Source organism: Carassius auratus, unplaced genomic scaffold, assembly GCF_003368295.1.
Source record: "Carassius auratus strain Wakin unplaced genomic scaffold, ASM336829v1 scaf_tig00020713, whole genome shotgun sequence".
Taxonomy (NCBI): domain Eukaryota; kingdom Metazoa; phylum Chordata; class Actinopteri; order Cypriniformes; family Cyprinidae; genus Carassius; species Carassius auratus.
In genome coordinates, this window is record NW_020525047.1 from 19,582 (window position 1) to 40,294 (window position 20,713).

The 20,713-nt window shown below is 36.6% G+C and overlaps 1 pseudogene; it reads right to left on the minus strand.

The window, feature by feature from the left end:
- Positions 1–93: 93 nt before the first annotated feature.
- On the minus strand, positions 94–20,274 carry LOC113076548 (disco-interacting protein 2 homolog C-like; annotated as a pseudogene).
- Positions 20,275–20,713: the final 439 nt, after the last annotated feature.

Here is a 20,713-nt window from a genome sequence, read left to right on the forward strand (position 1 = left end):
AACGCTGATAGGAAATAGCATTTTGTTCACTAGATGGCAGTGCATTGCGGTCCTTCAACAATGTTTACAAGACAGACATGTATTCTCCATAAGAATAGTTGAAAATATTTTATTGGCATATGAAAAGACATCGTGACATAATCAAAGTGCTTTTGTATCTTACAAGAAATGGAAGCTTCAAAAATAAATAAAAATATAATAAACACACATTGTGCATATGTCCTCTTTCTGCAATTCTTTCCATCCCTCCCTCGCTCTCTGGATATAGACATGAAACAGGAGAGATCAGCTGATGCTGGGCAATTAATCTAGAATTCAAATTCTAGTTCACATAGGTCTATATTTATGCATATGACAGTGTTGATATGATCTTATTCATAAAAATGATAAAATTACCTAGAAATTAGCCCACACTATCAAATTATAAAAATTATATTACAAAAGCTAGACAAAACAAAACTGAAAAAAAATTATGTACATGATTAACAATTATGGAAATGGCTTAACATTAGTATCTTTAAAATGATAAACATGTTAAATGAGTCAGTATGTGACACTAATACAGCTTCAAAAATGTGTATCAACAAAGACAACAGCAAAGAGAAGCATAAAACAACATGCAAAGAAACGTATATAAAAGCACAAATATGACACGTATATTTGTGACCAGCGGGTTTAAAAAAACAAATAAATAACATGTATTTAATTGGCAACAGCAATTTTTATTATTCTATAAAATCCCCAGTACTTTAATTGAAATTTAATATGCAAGTAAAAAAAAAATTACCAACACTAGCAAAATATTGGGCGACAACCATAAAAAAAAAAAACTGAAAATAAAAACTTGAAGATATGCTACCGGAGTCTTTAAGTCCCTCTGTGAATCATGTGAGTGTGTGTTTGCTATTTTGAGGGTGTTCAATCTACAGTTAGCAGGCTGAGAGAAGTGCTGACAGTGAGAAGGTGCTGGAAATCGTGTTTGTTGTGCCTGAGTTCATCAGCTTGCGTGTTTCTACATGTTGTAAGCCACATATATGGGGTCGAGCTGGTCGGCGAGGAAGCCGTCCCGCAAGTGCATGCGTTGCTTCTCTCCGCGAGAGTTGATGGGAATTACGCCGGTATCTACGATGACCACCACGCCAACAATCAAATAGTGTTCCTCTAGAACCACGTTAGTTACCATGGGAACCAGATCTAGAGCTTCCCGCTCAGAACCGTCCAACTCCACCACCACTACTAAGAGATTCGTCCACGTGAACACCGCACTGAATGAGAGAGAGAGAGAGGAAGTTAAAACTTTTCTCTTTGGAAATATGTGAGATTGCAAAATAGCAGTGCAAGCTCAATTTCAAACATTCTTGCTTTTTTGATAAGTTTGAGCAATGCAACTACGCTAGGCATTAGCATAAACTCTTGTTCTGCAGTCAGTTTTCTCTCTTAGGTCAACTACTGTATCGTCAGCAACATTATGTAGAAAATCTTGCTGAGCAAACAAGTTTATGGACAGCTACCTAAAAAATAAAATATCCGGTTAAAGGGCACAGACATTTGAAGGAAACTACTGCTTCCTTGAAGACTGAGGCTCCTTAAGGCCCGTTCACACCAAGGACGATAACTATAAAGATAACGATAAAGATATAGTTCTAAAAATCGTTCTTAATATTAAAGAATAGCAGTCCACACCACAACTATAATGATAAAAACAAAGAGAAATTATATCTTTGGAATCACTTTCAGAGCGTTTTTTTTTCTGAAAACAAAAAACAAAAAAACATTGACAGCCAATCAGAATCAATCATGCTGTAATGAGCTCGAGAATTTAAAGAGGCAGACACACATGCACTTAGAATAAATAAATATAGTTCGCTGGTGTGGACGCTACATCGTTATCTTTATAGTTATCGTTCTCTGTGTAAATGGGCCCTTACTGCTAGTAAAAAAACGTTTATGCTGAATGTAGCTTATTTAATTATTTGTACAATTTATCAAAGTGTTAAATATCTAATAATTATATCAGAATTATTTCTGAAGGATAATGTGACACTGAAGACTGCAGTAACTGCTGCTTAAACAGTTCTTTTAAATAGTAATGATATTTCACAATATTACTGATTTCACTGTTGTTTTATTAAATACATTAAATACATTCAGCCTTGGTGAAATTTTTTAAAACCTCAATAAAATCAAACCAACTCAAAAGTTTTGAACAGTAGTGCATATACTTTTATGGTTTTTACAGAGTTTTCACCCCTAATTAGTGTATTTACATAGTGTATGCATCTGGCCTTAGTGTGAATATGTGGTTGTTATTGCTGCTGCTGCTGTTGTTGTGTGTGTGTGTGTGTGTGTGTGTGAGCTCACCATTCTGTGATATTCCGGTGTGCCCTGATGATGGACGTTTCAATGTCAATGGGATGGTATTTCATACCTCTCAACTCCATGACTTCATCTAATGCTCCCACCACATAAAGGGCATCATGCCTTTCTGAACACACACAAGTGAAACAACTCATGAAGCAACTCCACCGCTCACTCAAATCAAATATCTCTGTGAAAAAGCACAATATACAGTGAACACACACACATACCTCCACTTGCATCAGTGAGGTCAGTCCTGCGCAGGAACCCCATGTATCCAGTTCTGGCCCACACAGTCTGAGTGTCTCCGAAGCTCAACCTGGCTCCGAAATGATCTGAACGCACATTTTCCTCTCCGAACACAGTGAAGTACCCGCTGGCATTCTGTGGACTATGGACCCAGATCTGCACTCATTTTCAAATAGAAACACAAGTGAGACACTTGGTTATATGAGAAGATATTTTTTGATCTGATAGACGAGAGAGTGTTACTGGTCGAACCTCCCCTAAATGAGAGTCTCCGATTGGTCCCTTTGTCTCTGGGTTAGCAATGATGATGCGTACACCAGGTAAAATCTGTACAAAAAAAATAAAAAAAAGTTTCTGAATATGGTTTACGTTTAATTTAAGATAACAAATAAAGGAACTTTTAATGGTCTCACTAACCTTCCCAGATTCCATGAGAGGTAGACCGTGTGGAGATCCTCTTTCAACCAGTCTCACCCTGCAAACATACACACACTTTAGAAATGGCCAGTCAGAAATAAATCATACAAAAATACATTAATATTAAGAAATATAGTATATAATAGTAAACATATGTCAAAATTATAGATTTAAAAAAATATATCTTGATATAATATTAATATCAAATATTATTTATTTTACATTTTAATATTTAGTTTCAGGAAGAAAAGGCCTTCTTTCACAGATCATTTGATAAAAAGATTAAGGCACTATTTTGTACCCAATTTGCAGACTTTTGATTGGTAGTATTTCTGTACTAATTCTAAGAATGGAAATGATGATATACCTAATGTGTGTGTGTGTGTGTGTGTGTCTTGCCTGTCATGTCTTAGTGCTCTCATGTCCACATAGACAGTCGTAGGATCAGGTCCTGACGTTCCCTGCACAAACATTAAATCAACTTCTATAAACGGCAATCAAATGTACTTTAAAACATAAATCATCATGCTCATCTAGCGGACAGTTCCTATCAAGGCGACTTGCATTGACTTTGAACAAAGCGAAAGAATGTACTGTATAGTGCATGGAGATGATTCAACCAATCAGTGGAACAGGGAAGGTAGAAGAACTGTAGTATAGCCAAGTGTGTTATACTGACAAAAATATTCCAATATTTTCTGGTATATGTCGATTATTATAAATAGATTATATGTTGTTTTTGTACTGGTATCTTAGCTGGTTTAGGCTTGTCGTGTTAGCTGACTTTCGAATATTCATATATTTATACTCTTTTCAGTGGTAAATTAACAGTAGTGACAGAAATTCACATTTTCATTATTATAATCTAATTTGATTTCATTTTTACCTTCATAAGGGCAATTAGATGTATGCATCATGTTTATGGCAAATTCTAAGAAATAATAAATTAAATGAGAATAATAAGACACTACAGGCTGTTTCCAATCAAATAAAAGTTTCATCAACAAGGTACTATGCACTACAGAAGTGGCATCGGAAGTGTTATTTAGATGTACAGTATTTACACTGCAATTTCAATTGCATAAATAACTCTATAAGATTAAAGGGATACTCCACCCCAAAATGAAAATTTTGTCATTAATCTCTTACCCCCATGTCATTCCAAACCTTCAGAACACAATTAAAGATATTTTAGATGAAAACCGGGAGGCTTGAGACTGCCACATAGACTGCCAAATAAATAACAGTGTCAAGGTCCAGAAAAGCATGAAAAGAATCATCAGAACAGTCCATCTGCCATGAGTGAGGTCCAGAAAAGCATGAAAAGAATCATCAGAACAGTCCATCTGCCATGAGTGATTCAACCGTAACGTTATGAAGCGACGAGAATACTTTTTGGATGCGAATAAAACAAAAATAATGACTTTCGTCAACAGTCTCCTTTGTCTCTCTCCATATCACGTATGCTGCGTACACTCTTCTGTATCAGCCGCAAAACAAGGATGCACTCTTTCCACGTGTTTATGCTTTGATCTGAAAGAAAACAGCACATCCTTGTGGCGCGGCAGATACAGAAAAGTGTATGCACCATACGGTGATATAAAGTCATTATTTTTGTTTTATTCACGTACAAACAGTAATCTTGTCGCTTCATAACGTTAAGGTTGAACCACTGATGGCAGATGGAATATTCTTACGATGCTTTTTATACTTACGGTTATTTACTTGCCAGTTTATGGAAAAGTCTCAAGCCTCCCAGTTTTCATCCAAAATATATTAAATTTTGTTCCAAAGATGAACAAAGCATTTACAGGTATGGAACAACATGGAGGTAACTGATTAATGACAAAATTTTCATTTCGGGGAGGAGCATCCCTGTAAGGTTTTTAAAATAATATAATATATTGAAATATGAAATAAGTTTTAAAAACTGAAAAGATGCTTTAAATATAAAACTAAATATTCAGGAAAAACAGCATGCTTGCTTGTGTGATATTGCTTAACTATACTGTATCATATAGAAAGACAAGACAAGACATACAGGGGCATTTTTTCTGCATTGCAGAGTGAAAGCGAGCTTTAAAAGTCATGTTTTTGTTTGTTTTTCTATTTTTCCACATAACATAACTATTTTCAAAAACAGCTTATGCCAAACAGATTAAACTGTTGGCATTCATTATCCAGGAGGAGGAAAACTCCTGTTCCAATGCAGCTGTGAGATATCTGTCAGCACAACTATAGTCAAAGATGATTGACAATTAGCATACAGTTTGGATCTGTTCTGGACAACTGAACTCCTTGCACATCCATACAGCCTAGCATGGATGAGAGCAGAGTAAGCAATGATAACCCCCCCCAGAGTAAACAGAACATAACCAAAATAAATTAAATACAATAATGTTATGTACACATTTTACAATTGGTCCAATTCGAAGGAGAATCAGGAGGCTGAATCCTGACTGACAAAGGAGGAGTTAGGGATGGAGGAGGGTTAATAGCTATTGAGCAATGTCAAAGCTGCTGATAATACTGATGACCTTATATATGAATGCTTAGATAGGTGTCGTTTTCTTATAGGTAGATGGGGATCAGCTGAGAGTCAGCTGATGTGAGCTTGACTAACGTGACCTGCCAGAACTATGCTCGATATTTGTTTGTACAATAATATGTAATGGCCAAATGTATTTGGATTTATGCAACAATGAAAATAATTTAAACCGTGCTGTTGCTCACCTTTTGTAAACTAAGCTGGAACTAATCAGAAATGTGAATATGACAGGACTCCGGAGTCTGGAGATACATGCTTTCATTTCCCTCACACACACCATATCAGTTGTGTAGACCACTTAGTCATTTGAGGTGAGGTTAACACTCTGACGATTAGTTTGCTCGTAAAAATGAGTAGTCATGCACACAGGATCATAATTAATAAATTTACTTCCACATCTAAATATGGTTGTAGTTACTGAGCTATAAAATGACAGGGATCAGTTAAAGTTAATTCATACCTGCTCAGCAAGCTTCCCCAACCTATGAGGCTACATTAGGAGAGGAGAGGAAGATGTGATGTATAAATGTTAAAATAAAATAAATAAAAGAATAAAATAAAATAAAAAAAAACAGTAAAAAAAAACAAACAAAAAAACAAGATACAATGTTGAATGAGTTACATGACTAGTAAAAGTAAAAAACTGAACACTGGGGATGCAATAAGACTATGAAATCAGATGGGTCACATTCTGACCTATACTGACCTGTAGGCAGACTGCGAGATTGACCCTGCAGCCGAAGGCAGTGCTGACGGCACGCGGATGCAGCCCCACATCCTTAAAGAGTTTACAGAAGGACTGTGTCAGAACAACACGAGGCCTTTCTTCCGCCACCACCACACATGAACGCACACGGGTCAGATCCATCCCACGGGCCTGAGAGGGAGACAAAAATACAGGGGTGAAATACTGTAGGAAGCACTAATATTTTAGTATCACAGAGGTACTATTACTTATACATTTAATAATACTTTGAATTCATTTTTTCTCATTCTCATTTTTTCTCATTCTCATTTTTTCTCATCTCATTTCTCTTTTGCTTAAATATGTCTATATATTTCGTATACATTTTTATTTCAGTTTTGCTTTTTTTTTTTTTTTACATCAAGTAAATATTTATGGAGATGAAAAATGCTGCTTTGCTGAAATAAAATAACATGTTGTTTCAGTTCATGTTTATTTTATTTCAAGTAACAAAAACGTTGTTTAATGAGATGTCTGTGTGAGTGTGTGTGTGTGCGCGTGTACCTTTAGAGAGTCAGTGAGAGAGCTGAGAGATCTTGTGCAGAGCTCCATCACAGAATATGAGCAAAACGTGTCTCGGACTTTAAACTGACTGATGGACTGCAGCCACAAAGCAGGATTCACCTCTAGATCCATTGGAGAGATCAGAACAGACTGCTGCCCTGCATACACGCTACAAACATACATACACACACACACACACACACACACACACAGACACACACATAAACCCATGAAAATGTGTCTGCATATGTGTGTATCTCAGGAGAGTGCACAGGTGGTCCGTACCTGCAGAGGCACCACAAGACAAAGCCAAGGCCACAGTATGGGTCGAGACATACAGCCACCTCACGAGAGGGATACAACTCACACTGCAGTTTAACAGAGCGACACAGGGCACTGGTTGCATTGTGAGACATCTTCAGAGAAAGAGAGGAAAACAGAAATTATAGGTTTTTAAATGCAGTTTTAACATAATTGTTAACAATGATGATGATGATAATAATAATAACCACATCTGTAGTCCATACATTAAAACATTAGTAACAAGTATGAGGAGTCAAACCTTCACTCCAGCGAGCATGCCTGTAGTGGACACACTGAAGTCCAGATAGGCCAAAGTGTCTGGATCACATGGCTTATACAACAGTGGACAACGCCTCTTTGGCAAGTCATCTAATAAATACACACACACAGATACTTCTGATGAGCAGCTGGCAGGCGTAACTCTAAAAACTTATGTCCCTCAGAAACTCACCTGTTTCCAGGATAGGAGGCCATAATTTAAAGTCCACAACCACTGATGCATCTCTGGACTTCAGAAGTTTTAAGATAGCTTGGGTGGTCATAACACACACTGAACGACTCACCTGCACACACCAACATTTTTATTAAAAAATGTTTTGAGAGCTATATCTCATTCTACAAATGATTCACATTTACAATAAAAAATAAATGATTTAACCCTGTAAAGGGTTGGTATAATCCTGACATGGAACAGTTTATTGTACCAAATAACAAAACATTAAACAGGTTCTCCCCACTCAGTGATGCACCCAATGAGAAACCTGATGAAAGCACCCTAGTTATTGGCAATTATGTTGTGCGGAATGTAAAAAAAGAGACACCAGCCATCATAGTCCCATTTTTACCAGGAGCCAGAGCACCTGACATCTTTGCAATGTGTTTGACAACATCGACCACAGCATTCTTGTGAAAAGACTTGAAAATGATGTTCACATTAGTGGAATTGCATTGGCATGGTTCAAATCATACTTATCTGACTATCATCAATTTGTAGCAGTGAACGAAGAGGTATCATGTTGTTCACAAGTGCACTATGGAGTACCACAAGGCTGAGTACTAGGACCATTTGTTTTCACACTTTACATGTTACCCTTGGGAGACATCATCAGGAAACATGGTGTTAGCTTTCACTGTTATGCTGGTGATACTCAGCTCTATATTTCTTTGCAGCATGATGAAACATACCATCATCATCAGTTAAGAAACTAGGTATGCAATGTGATAGCAACCTTTCCTTGAAAGAGCTCTTATCGCATTATAGTACATCACATCTGCTGTGATCTCAAAACAGTGACCATTTGATAATACCTAGAATATCAAAATCAACAGTGAGCAGCAAATCATTTTCCAATTTATTGCCCAAATTCTACCTAGCATTGTTCGGGAGGCAGACACACTGTGTCAGTATGAAGACCTCGTCGGCCATCGGCACAAGACCGCAAGAACCAGAAGAGTCCTCTGCTCAATCTGACCTGTGTTGGAGCCTAGAATTAAACCACACCATGCTGGTTTCGTCTGGCTGGAGAAGAACTGGCCCCCTGACTGAGCCTGGTTTCTCAATTTCTGTCACTGATGGATTTTTAGTTCCTTGCCACTATCGCCTTTGGCTTACTTAGTCAGGGACACAATTTCTAGCAGCTCCATTGACTTGACTGCATAGACAAAAAAAATTAAAACAAGAGGTCCACACATGTGTTTTTAACGAGTTTCTTATTTGATACATCAGGTTTATAATATAGGAAAATATGGAACTCATAATTGAAGAGAAAACATGAGCAAACTGAGCAAAAAGGCTATTTGGTTCTATTGCTGATATTTATACAGAAAAAAGGGATATTTTTAACATTATAGCAAACTACTTCTATAAAATTCATATAAACATAAGCTGTCACTTTATATTTCCCAATAATATGTTTTAGCAAGATATCATTTTAATGCTTAGTTTAAGGACCAAAGTTCTGTAGTTGTATTGTCGTGGACAAAACATATAATGCGATGCATCAAAATAATAGTTTTTGAGACATGTACAATAAAAAACTTTTCACAAAAGCCTGATGTATCATACTCAGATTTTAACATGATTTCTAAATGATGCATGGATAATCAAGTAAACCTAAACTGCTTTAGTCCAGCGTTTATCTTGAAATATACTAGCAATATAAAATTGATTCTTAGATTTACTTTAAAAAAAAATCAGTAAAGATTTCACAGCACAAATCATGTGCACCATGACCTGAAGTAAGTTTTTAGAATTATACTAAAATAAATTTTCACTTGCTTAAAAAGTATACACGGTTAATATCATGTACAGCAGGTTTTCAGCAAAGTTTGGATCATACTGATAATTTAGATGCCATAAGTTTTACATTACATAAGATCAAGTAGGGTTTATAATACTTCTCTAATAATTTACTTCATGTAACTGCAGGTGTGTTGGAAATGTTCTGAGGGTGCGTGTGTGTGTCCTCACCTCTAGGATCATTTTAACTGTAGGTAGTGTAGTAGAGATGTTCTGTGGGTGAGGCGGTCGTACAGTTATAGGAATACAGCCTGCATACAGACAGCCGTAAAAGGCGGCGATCAGATCTAAACCTGCAACGCACACAAACACGAACATGAAATCTGTTTGAAATAGAATTATGTTTGTTACAAAAAGGTGTAATTCACCACACATTTACTTATTCATGATGCATTTAATTTTAATGGAATAAGTTTAACTGAAAGTTTCATTAAGCAAATGTAATGTGATTTAATTGGAGAGGGCAGCTCGTGAATGTGACTTACAGAACAGGACTGAAAGCTGCAGCTGATCTGATTTAATGAAGTGCTGCAATTAGCACTACTAAAAAAACAACTACAGATGGGATTTCAACCCTGAACAAGAGCTCGGCATATTGCTGGTATGAAGTTTATTAACTAGTGTTCTGACAACAAAAATTATAATAATTTATTTATAGCTTAATTTGGCTGAAATAAAAGCAGAGATGTATTACTGCAGACTTTATTATTGCAATGCAGTTCAAAAATTTATTTGCACATCATGCAATAAACAGTTAATACAGATAGCCAGGGTCCGTGTGTTACCTGGTGGATAAACTAATGCTACATGGTCTCCATCTCGTAGCTGTCCTCTTTCATACAGCAAAGTTGCAATTTTCTCTGCTCTCTTGTGAAGCTGTAGACAGTTCAGAGAGCTTCCTATTGCCCCCTGAAATACACAAATACCATTATAATCACAACAACACACATGAATTCATAAAAATTTGAATTTATTTTAAATCATTTTCTTGACACTCACTGCTGAAGGGAACTCAGGAAAGAAATATATGCATGTTACCCGTGAGTTAATAAGTGTGTACAATATGTGGTCAGGTGTTGTCTGAGCTCTCCACTGCAGCACCTCCGACAGAAACAGGAACTAGAATTCACACGAGAGGAAGAATAATCAGTCAGAGTGAAAAAGACACATGCCTTACACTCACTCATATGTCCTCCTATAAAGTTTTCCTTTATAGGAGGACACATGAAATTGTTACACAGAAATACTTTGTGATCCAATTCCAATTTTTGCCCATATCTTTCCATCTCCAAAAAACAAGAGACCCTAGAGCTTCATCAAGAGTTCCAGGTTTGCTGTTCTTTTTTGTAGGGCTGCACAATTATTAAATACTATTAAATAAATTATTAAGCAAAATCAGAAACAATACTACTGCAAAAATATGATTTAATTATTAAAAGAACAAAGAATTAAGGTCAAATAATTTTATGTCTTAATTCCCTCAGTTTCAAATGTTAAACCATCAAGACAACAGTAGATGCCCCTCATACTGTAGCTTCTCATTTCTATAAATACTTGTCATTACAAATTTGGTTAATGGTTGGCGCACATTGCATTCCCAAATGCATGTTATAAGCAGTCCAATTTCACAACACATGCAGAGATGGAGTTTGCATGGAGCATCATTTAATGCACTAAGACACTGAAAACACTGAATCATGAGCTGCTCGCATATAAATGAACACAGTGGCGCACTTCACTCTGAAACACACATATTTATTTCAATTAAATCACATCACAATTTTGGTCTTTTTCTGATTAATCGTACAGCACTAAGAGATCTTAATATCTGGATTTACCTGCTCATTGTCCTCCATGTGACTCAGGTCTCGTCCGCTGGCCTGAGCCATTCGCTTTCCTGCAACGAGATTCCCTACCATCACAGAGGCAGGACCCACCTCTGCAACAAATACACACAATATTTACACATTACTATCTATGTACCACACATACTCTACAACAGGGCTTGTACACAAAGGCTTGTGTACCGGGTTGTTTCTGTCTGGGCTTGGGCAGGTTGGTGATGCAGGAGTGAGGACACATGAGGATACTGCAGGGGTGTAGCGCCCCCTCCAGGAACAACTGTTTGGTCTCGGACAGGTGGATTCCACCCAGAGGAGTTTTGGGGAGGGTGTTGGCAGGAACCAATGCCAAGCAGTACACTCCCACCTGATGAATCCCATCTATAGCCTAAACACACACACACACACACAGATAACTCTTTAACATTAATTCATTATTAATAACTTTGTTTTTATACGTTTTTATGGCTTACTTAACTATACATTAAATATGAATAAATATGATCTGTTTGGCAATGACTTTGTTGTTTAGTGCAGCACTTTTGCTTTCAGCAAGGACAGAAAATGCTAATTTTGAGCGTCATGATTTTGAAATTTTGAGCCTGGTTATGTGTATGTGTATGTGTGTATGTGTGTGTGTGTGTGTGTGTGTGTGTGTGTGTGTGTGTGTGTGTGTGTGTGTACCTGCAACACTCGGCTCATCCACTGGTAACTCTCTTCTTCAGTTGAATCTGGTCTCTGTTCTGCTACCAGCACAATCCTCTCATCGTACAACACATTCACTGAGAACACCACCGTCCTACACACAGTGAGCACAGGGATTACTCCAGTGCTGATCCTAGACTTCAGGGGGCCTACAGAAAACTGTGTCAGCGGGGCGGGCGGAGGGTGTGGAGTGGGGTATGGGTGGTTATGAATTAATGATTGAACACCTTTGTCCTTGTTTCACTCCGTCTCAAATCGTGATCGCAGAAAGCGCTTGAGAAAACAATGTCTCTTCCGCAACTTGGTATGCTTTCAACTATTTTTTTTTTAAGTCAAGTCAAGTCACCTTTATTTATATAGTGCTTTTAACAATACAGATTGTGTCGAAGCAAGCATTAATTGTACAGCATTAATTAGGAAAATAGTGTGTCACTAATGCAAAATGACAGTAGTAAACACTCATTTTTCAGTTAAAGGCAGTCCAGTGATGTTATCATCCAGTTCAGTTCAGTTTACCGTATTTTTCGGACTATAAGTCGCACCTGAGTATAAGTCGCATCAGTCCAAAAATACATCATGATGAGGAAAAAAACATTGCATTGGACTATAAGTCGCATTTATTTAGAACCAAGAACCAAGAGAAAACATTACCGTCTACAGCCACAAGAGGGCGCTCTATGTTTTCAGTGTAGACTACAGGAGCACTGAGCAGCATAGAGCGTCCTCTCACGGCTGAAGAAGGTAACGTTTTCTCTTGGTTCATTTGTATTAGTTCATTTCTCTTGGTTCATGCCAAATTAATTTTGTTAAATAAGTCGCACCTGACTATAAGTCGCAGGACCAGCTAAACTGTGAAAAAAAGTGCGACTTATAGTCCAGAAAATATGGTAGATAGTATCTGTGCAATCAAGTCAACGATATCGCTGGAAATTAAGTGTTTTAGTCTCAAGCAAGACTGTACGACATTCACATTACATGATTTGACTGCTTTTTATGTAGAAAGAGCGACAGCACTCAACATTAAAATAAATTACCATTCACATTTTCATAACCGCTGGACAAATTCAAAAACGAAAGTAAAATTTTAATAATATTTGAGAGCAAGGGGGCCCTACACAGCTTGGGTATTTTGCATATAGAGAGGATCGGTCTCCTGATTACTCAGTTTTAAAACAGTGTAGTACTGGGTGTAGTACTGGTTGGATATTATTTTGGTCTTCTGTTTTTTTAAACACACCTTCCTCTATAGATGAATTTCATGGGCTCGACAGCAAGAGCGGTAGCAATGATGTCATCAGTGTTGTGTTTCCGACCCCCGACCTGCATCAGTCCTTCAAGTGTACCAGAGATGAAGATCATCCCACCCGGACCCACAAATCCCAGCAGACCTGACCTCACGAACACGCAATCGCTGACAAATCCACCGTCACAATCCACTGGACACACCTGCACCACAGAGACATAAACTCATTTACTAACTGACAGGACACACACACACACTAAATAGAAGATTACACACACTTTCTACTTAAAATTTACCAAAATTTGATCAAAAGAGCTTGAACCAGCTAATTACTACAAATGACCAGTTACCAAGAAACCAGAAAAAACGTACATACAATTTGAATACAATGGATAAAAGTGTCTAACAAATGCATAAATATAGAAACCATGTAAAACCAGACTTCAAATGAGCTAAAGTGGTTTTTTTTTTGTTTTTTTACTTTAGTACAGTAAAATAAAGATATTTTACAATGCTGTTCAAAAGTTTGTGTAGTAGTCTGTAAGATTTTTTTTGTTTTTAAAAAGTTTATTTATAAAAACAAAAATTATTTATAAAAATAAATAAATACATTTTTGCATTTACATTTAGAATATGTATAATACAGTAAAAACAGTGATGTTGGGAAATATTACTGCACTTTAAAAAAAAAACAGTTTCCTATATTAATAGATTTTAAAAAAATTAATATATTTTTTTAAATATATTTAATAACACTGAACATGTTTTAAAATTGTTCCGCAAGAAACATTTCTTCTTATCAGAAATGATGAAAACTGTTGTGCTGCTTAACATTTATATAGTAACAGTGATAAATTTATTTCAGTATTCCTTGAATAGAAACTTCAAAAGAAAAGCATTTATTTGAAACATAATTCTTTATTAACATTGTTTACTGTCACTTTTGATCATGTCCTTGTTAAATAAAGGTATGAATGAAAAAAAAAAAAAACTTTGGAATGGCAGTGAATCTTAATGAAACTTGATGTATATACAGTCTATAATGTATTTTCACACCTCGAATGTGTTCTTGCTCATTCCTGAAAGCCCATAATATGACGTTCCCGTGGCAACAGACGACACGCAGATCTCTCCAATCTCATCGGTTTTACAAAGCTGAGGAACACCCTCCAATTTAACAACACACACCATTGCTGAGAAAGATGGAGAAAAGTCAGTTTTACAAGAAACAAAGTCGTTTGATGAGGTCTGTGGTCACATGAGGAAAACAGTGCTGAATTGCTTCTAGGCTGGTGTATGAGGTAGATGTTGGCCCTAAATCAAAATGCTTTGGGGTTATTCATGTGTTCATGTTTTTGTAATCTATGTACCTTCTGGCATGGCCGTGTCCACATCCTGTAGGGTGAGGACGGACAGCTTCTCTCCCGTGTCTACTCTGATGACCCCATGACTCAGATTCGTCATACTTAGGACCCCTCGGCCTGCTGGCTTAGAGCTGGCCTCCTGAGGCCTGACAGAAAACACATGCATACAAATAAATGATATCCATATGTGTTGCCAGAATATTATGTTACCATAGACACAACATTTTCCAGATTTGTGTGGTTTTGCATCCTGGAGGTTCGCTTTATGCAACTTCTGAAAGCTCTGCATTTACAAATCTTTAAAATCTCATTTATCCTGTCAAATTTATGAATATATACTTTTATGAATGCTTTTAAAAAAAAGATTATCAACCAGATTTGGCAAAGTTTGTCTTGCAAGAGATATTCAATAATTTGGTTTGAGATATCTACAATCAAACTTTCTATAATCCATTTTGCACTTTGGGTAGTGTCTGATTTCAGATTTACTAGCCTACAAATGGCACATATAAATTGAAGAGTGGTTGGTAACTTTACACTTCGGTCAGGCGTCCTTTTTTGTTTATTTGGGCAATTCTCGGCAATGTGAACCAGACTTTATAGCGATATTGCAAAGTCTAGTGCAATATCCGTCTGATATCACTACACTTTAGACCACACACAAGCACAATTAATTGCATTTTAATGATTAAGAACCAAGAAGTTTTCACTTTTAAAATCTGAGTCAGATGTATTTCTTATAATAGTTTTGTGTGTCTGTGTGTATGAATGTGAATAGGCCTGGTTATGTTGTTTGTAATGTGTGGCCACAAAAGACAGAACCTCCCATTTTAATGAGTTTAAACTGAAAACAGATTCCCGAGCACGGGAATGAAGTGTGCACATGTGTGTGCCTCCTGGGCAAAGAGAGTGTGAGTGTATTTATACCTTCTCACAGCTACAGTCAGGGCCTCGGGGGAGCCAGCACACGGGCAAATGACCTCTGACCTCAAGCCCATGCTCTGAAACACTTTTAAGAATGCATCACAGGAGGATATCGACCCTGGGAATGAAAGACAGAGAATTGACATACTTTACATAGAGGCTTGATTCACAAAGTAATAGCTCACAGGCTTTGATTCATCAGTAAAACAGACTCAAAAGGGGTTTTATTCATCATTCACACACTCACAGGGGTTTGATCCATCAGCAATCAGCAGCATTCTCAGAGAGCTCATGGTGGTGTCACTCTGGTCTTTGCAGGCCATCAGAGCCCAGTGCAGATCCCTACTCTTCACACAAGCCACCTTAGCTGTACACACATAGAGAAAGACTGATTATTAAACAGAATGTGTAACGTGTGTAAGAATGTGTGCTCTTGTTTTATACAGCAGACTTCGCTTCAGATTAGAGCGTCAGGTGATCCTTGAACATGTACGAGACAGGTACCCCATCTAAAAAGCCAGATCAAAAGCCTGCACATCTATCACATACACTGATGTAACGGTGTGTACCTTTGTACTGGCAGACTCTCTGGATCCAGGACAGAGGGTTTACTTTCATAAGTGCATATGGAACACTGACCACATGTAACATATTCAACACACTCTAAAGAGAGAGAAAAAGAAGACTTTTTCAAAAAAGATAGGACAAAATTATCTTGTGTAGGCTACAAAAATAATAATGATGACATGATAAATGACAACGTACAATAAACTGAATCAATTATCTTACTGTTTGAACACTGTGCCAAAGGCCAATGCCTTTCTTAAAATCCAACACGTTCACCATAATCTCAGCTGTAACAAACAATCACAAACCACTTAAAAATGAAGTCTTACGGTTTTGGAACAACATGATATTTAAGTATGATATAAGATATATAAGTATGATATTTTGATATCTTACCCTCACTGTATCCGCAGGTATGCGTAAGTGTTTGGCAGTGTGTGAGCATTGCCATTCTTGTCACAGTTATTCCCAACACACTCCCATCCTTACAGGTCTTATACTGTCAATCAACCACAAAACATGGCAACTCTCATTATAAATGCAATGAGATCCCTGTATTGTCAAAAAACTACAATACAAGCCCCATATATATATTAAATTAAAATTAAAATTACATTTATGCATTTAGCAGATGCTTTTATCCAAAGTCGTGCATTCATGCTATCAATTTTTACCTATCATAATATATAATATAATATAATATAATATAATATAATATATAATATAATATAATATAATATAATATAATATATAATATAATATATAATTTGCTTTCATAATAGAAGTATTAAGTCATTTAAAAAAAAAAACATCTTACTGACCCGAGACTTCCGAGCAGTAGCATATTATTTAAAAAATAGAAGTATATTATTTAAAACATTTAACACATAATCACATGGTCTGTTACCTCTATGTATGCTGTGTCATTGTTGGCATCTTTAATGAGAGGAAACCATTCTCGTGGGGGTTTAGATAAATGTTTGGAGTCAGTCAGCACCCAGAGCAACTTTGGCCAGCCTGAACACACATACACACATAATACAAACATGTAAAGTAGATAAAAACAGATATGTTTAACAAATAACAATGTTCCTATGAAGACTCGTGTGCAGGTTTTTCTAACAAACATTGTGACATCTCTGACCTTTAAACTGCATGACATCACCACTAGCACTCTTGGGAAGACCTTTATGACATGCATCACTTGTTAATGCCACAGCAACTCCACAGCTACCCAAAAGGAAACCAATTTGTTGACTCCCAGCATCCTTTAAGGGGAGAAAACAGCAGGGCACACCTCAGGCATATCTTATCCTTATAAAAATTGTTTGTAAAACTGTAAAATGTTTTTCGGTGAACTATCCATTTAATGACTAATTATTAGATCTTTGAATATATGCAGTACTGCCTAAGCTACTATTGCTGGACTTGTTTTGCAGTAGAAATTACCTTCTTTGTAAGTGGTACTTCAATTGGGACAGGAACGACTTCAGCCAAAAGACAGCCATAAAACGCCACCATGAACGCTGCTGGGTCATTATTGGGGTAAACCAATGCTACCTACAGTAACACATACACAGTCTTCATTCTTCATCAGTTTTTGAGTATATGTCTGTGTAATGTGTCTATATCTGATTTCTGTCTTTATAATGGAGCTATGCACAACCGTTCAAAAGTTTGGAGTCAGTAAGATTTTTTTTTTTATGATTTTCAAAGTCTTTTATGCTCACCAAGGCAGTATTGACAATCCAAAATACAGTAAAGTACAGTACAGTAATACTGTCAAATATTATTCAAATTCAGAAGAACTGTTTCCTATGTGAATATAATTTAAAGTAGAATTTTCATGTCACATGATCCGTAGTTCTCAAGAAACATTTCTTATCATTATCAATGTTAAAATCAGTTGAGCTGCTTATTATTTTTGTGGAAACAATTTTTTTAGGATTATTTGATAAATAGCCAATTCAAAAGAATCACATTTATTTTAAATAGAATTATTTTGTAACTCTACTGTCACTTTCGATCAATTGAATGCATCTCTGCTCAATAAAAGTATTATTTTGTTTAAAAGAAAAATTGTACTGATTCCAAACTTTTGAATGGTAGTGTGCATTTTAGAAAAATACATAAGAAAACAAGTAAATACAATTGATCCACTCTTACCCTGTCTCCAGGGTGAATGATTGGCTCTTGTTTGGATCCCAGTTTATGGAGAAGGTTAAAGGCCAACTTCAAACTCTTGGACCAGAGTTTACCTACACATAAATAAAGATTATTATATTAACATGCACCCACCAAAAAGACAATCAAATCCAATTGATGGCTATGAATTAGTGATGCAAAAATACAGTTAGCCCACAGTTCAATACATGTTTTTGCGATTTGTGATTTATAATGTAATTTATAAAAAAAGGGTTAGTGGACATTATTGCGCGCTGTTGACGCATGTTATATCCATTTCATTATACCAGAAGCCGGAGGACACCCTTGCACAGAAGCTCCAAATATGCATTACAGCAGTAATAGAGCTCATGGCACTTCAGGAAATCCCTATAATGAACAACTACTACTGTAACTGAATAAAAACAAGATAGAAACCTTTTAAATAATGAAACATGACGGTAATAAATACTCGACTGCAACAATATATAGTTTACCTGTTCTTCGAGCCATCTCTGGTATTTTCAGAATAATTAAGTATATTTATAATCCATAGCTAATCGACATTAACTTTATTATAGTAAAGAATATATTGTCTTCCTCAGTCTGTGATAAGAAGCCACATTATATCAGAAAAAAAGTTCTGAATTCAAATTCAAGTGAAGCTATGGGCTAAAACATTTTTATTAAAATGTTCTCCTTTGTTGGACAACAGATATAAAAATGCTTAGAAGTCATTGCAATGTGTTACTTTTTCAAATGCACTTTATAAGCGACTGATCTGAACACAAAACAGAAAAACCTGCAATTCACAAACTTGTATTGAACCGTGGCTGTATTACTGAATGTTTTAATGTTATATTGAGAATTTATAAATTCATCCCAACTAAGAATTTACATGCATGTGTACCATAAGTAAGTGTGTATGGTTGTTTGGTATTGCTGTGCGTAGTGGTCAAACAGGGGGCTTTAGGTGCAATGGCTCCCCAGCGTAGAAGGGCTGCTTCCAGGGAGGCGGGGCAGTTCTTGAGTCCGTCGAGCTCTTCTCCTTGTATAGGTGTTGACTCCGCCCCTTCTGGGCGTGGCAGAGAAGGATCAGGCTGCTGTACTGCACGTGGCAAACATCAAGAGAAGGTAAGCAAAGCATTTGCATGCTGATGAGACCTATGTTTTTATATCTTCAGGATTCATTTTGATGTATTTTAAGGAATAGTTTAACAAAAGCTTCTTCCATATAATTCAGTCATTATTTACTCATTCTCATGACTTCGATATCAAAAAAGACAACAAAAGGGTGAGTAAATGATGACAGGATTTAGTTTTTTGGTTGAACTATCCCTTAAAGCACTTCACTTCGATCTCTGCAAAAATAGTTGGCTCAAATTAACTTGCTCTATGCAGGGTGTGGAGCATATAATCTGAGAGTAATGGATTTCAAGACCTTCGACCTTACAGTAACTGTTAAGTGTTTCTGTGAACTACTGCAGGATACTCAAACATCTGTATTCTATTCATTGACTTCAGTTATTTTTATCTTCGACATCGAATAAGGAGGCTCAAAGAGAGGTGAAAATAATTTTTACCTTCCAGAAGTTCTTCAAAATCCTCACAAAGAATTCTCTCAGGGGTCTTCGCTTGGGACCTTTTCAGTGTGTTAACTGACTGCTGGCATCTTTCTGGACACACCGGCTACTGACAGGCACACCTACATACACATATATGCAGTTATACTACTAATATGAATTCTCAAAGTGGAAAAATTAGAAAAGGTTTTTTTTTTTTAATTTAATTAACTGAATTCCATGCACACTGAATAAAGTTTCCAAATAAAACAAATAGATGGCAAACTTGATCATTTCAGAATAAATACACATTTAAAAACAGACCTGTGCACACACACACTCACCATCTCCTGTCTCCATCAACTCAGCATTGCCATATTTGGACGGGGGCCTGGTTATCATGGCGACCTGTGGGCGTTGAACAGAGATGGGGGCGGGGTCTGCCATGTAGCTGGTGATGTCAGGAGGGGCCGTCAGACTGTCTGCAGTACACAAACAAACAGGTTAACTAATCAGGGCTACGTTTCCAGAAAGCTACATAAGCCTAATTGTTCGTAAAAAACGATCGTACGACCGATCTTAATATTATGGTCTGTTTCCTGAAAGCTTCGTAACTGAAGTAGCACTTGAAAATCATGGTAGATCTACGAGTGCTCTGGAGCAATCGTAAAGCCCTAAGCGCATCGTAAGAAGACAGATTTATGTGGTCACCTGCAGGACAATCATTACACCTTTAACTTTATTCAAGTGCTTATAAATGCAGCCATCTCGGGCTGTAAAATAAAGTCTCTACAAATATACTTATAACTATTATATTATATTATATTATATTATATTATAGCTTTATGGAACGCAGCATTAGGTTAACATTTCAAAATGAGTGTGTAGTCTACTACAATTACGAACCATGATGACATTTCA